This window comes from Cynara cardunculus, unplaced genomic scaffold (assembly GCF_001531365.2).
Source record: "Cynara cardunculus var. scolymus isolate 2C unplaced genomic scaffold, CcrdV1 Un_Scaffold_863, whole genome shotgun sequence".
Classification (NCBI taxonomy): domain Eukaryota; kingdom Viridiplantae; phylum Streptophyta; class Magnoliopsida; order Asterales; family Asteraceae; genus Cynara; species Cynara cardunculus.
Window position 1 is genome coordinate 89,366 of NW_020200634.1, and position 2,646 is coordinate 92,011.

Sequence of the window (2,646 nt, forward strand, 5' to 3'; positions counted from 1 at the left end):
TATTCTGTAACTTCCAATCAATAAAGAAACCGTCAATCTCATCGATCAATATCTTAAATCAGTAGCTAAAAATTAGGTTCATAATCTTCATCAAAACAATGGAGGATTTGGAAGGATTACCAGGCGACGACATCCAAATAAGATTGAAACATGTGTGTGAACCTAATGAACAATTGAAAAATTAGGTTCATAAACTTCATCAAAACAATGTGTGAACCTAATAAACAATTGAAACATGTGTGTGAACCAAATGGACATATTGTGTGAACCAATTGAACACATATGTGCACGAGTGAACACATATGTGCACGAGTGAACACATATGTCGACGTTTGAGTGAACATGTGTGTGAACGATTTGATCATTTTCTTCACTTTCGGAATTCGAATTCCGAATGTATTCGTAGACGTTTTTAACTTTTTCATTCTCATTGTCGTCGATCTGTTTTACTCTATGATTATCCATATTACTCGGATTATAACGGAATCTTTACAAAAGGAACTTTTTTGAAATTTACAATATCAAAACCATTGTAGGAAGAATGAAATGTAAAAGTCAGTAAGATGAACAAGTGTGAAACTTCATGTGATTATTACATAAAGATCAATTAGTGATATTTTAAGATTTGTAACTCCCAATTAAAATATTGGGGAGTTATATAAAAATGATAAATTACCTAAATACCCTTACACTTAATATGTGAGTTACATTTGAACTTAACTAAAAGATGGAACATGATTGGTTGATGTTGGTTAGCATAATTAACACAAAAAAATGGGTTAGTATTTGAACCAACCTCTCTCTCTCTCTCTTTCTCTCTCTCTCTCTCTCTCTCTCTATATATATATATATATATATATATATATAGGGGAGCGTTCAAATAAAAACCACTCAATTTGTAAAAACCGTGAAAACCTTATTCAACCAATCATAATTTTTTATTTTGTTCATTTTCAGGGCTGTCTCTGGGGGAGGGCTGGCCAGACGTACGCCCAGGGCCCAAAAAAATTAGGGACCTAAATTTTTTTTAATATATATAATAGTAGTTCAAAAAAATTAGTAAATAGAAGACACATAAGAAAACTAGTATTCAATATGACAAGAAAAGATTTTAGTACTACATTAACTATTAAAGACCCAAACATGTATGAATTAAAATATTGGAGAAAAAAAATACATAAAGAGGTTAATCTGTCGTTCATTATATAATATTATTTAATGTTTTTCAAAGTTCTTTTATGTAAAACCGACGTCTAAAGCTACTTGCTTCAAAAACTTTGATATATTCTCTATAATTTATCTCCCATCGACTCTTTTGATTGTTCCATTCTTGCGTGAATTCTATTTTTATATAGAATATGATAGATTTTCTTGTTATTAGCTAACAAACCCCCCATCTTTTGAAAAAATTACCAACCAATAGGACGGTACAACTTATATCTATATTTAAAATAATAAAACTAAAATTGTTTTTTCATAGTTGTTCTTTATTAATATTGAGTGTATAAATCATATGTACTATTCTATCTTTAAAAGAAGAATAAAATCTTAAACTATCACCAACATAAGTTTTTTAATTTATATAATCGATGATTACAGAAAAGTTTGTTTTAATTCTAACCCTATGTTCTTGAATCTTCTTTTACGTAGGAAAGAGAGGAAAGTAATAGGGGAAGAAAAATATTATGTTGTCGAGATTTTTTTAGAGAAAGGAAAAAATTATATCAAAATTTATTTTTATTTCATTATTTTTCCTTCCGCTCTCTTCTCTATTAAAAACGCAAATAAAAAACTTTATTTTTCTTCTTTTCTTTTATTTTTCTTTTCCTTTCTGATTATTTTCTTTCCTTCTCAAATTCGAAAACAAATATAAAAATTTAAAATGGTATTAATCTTCCTAAATTTGAAATCATGATATAAAAGTTTAAAATAGCGTTAATCTTCTTAAATTCGAAAACATAATATAAAAGTTCAAAATGAAGTTAAAAAACATTAACATGGGGACATGGAAAACCAACTTATTTTAATTGATTTACATAGTGTCAATCGAAAATCAGAAGAGTTGACTTTGTGACCTCAAATGATGTCATTCTACGTACCAAAAATATATCATAATATGTTTTTGATGATGAAACAAGTTACCGATACTACATAAAAATGTTATAGTAGATAATATTAATTTAGAAATGAGTACTGATTGATTTTGCGTCCAGGAGTACTCGGAAAAACGGTTTTATATGAATTTGATGTTATTTCTGATGATAAAAATAAAACAATATATTGAAAAAATATCGTACTTATCGATGGCCCCTTTTTACATCTCGCCCAGGACCTAAAAAATGTCAGAAACCGGCCTGTTCATTTTTTGTAATTATGAGAGGTTGATTAACCATTTTTATTATGTAGGGTGTTAATCATGGATATTATCATGTTCATTATTTTAATTTTAGAGAAATAAATGAAACAGTTTCATTAATTTCATTAAATATTATATGAAACAATTTCATAACCATATATGAAACAAATTCATCAAAAAAGTATTATATGAAACAAATTCATCAAAAAAGTATTATATGAAACAATTTCACAAGATTAAACAATTTCATGAAAAAATTTCATAAGATTAAACAATGAAATCGACGTATG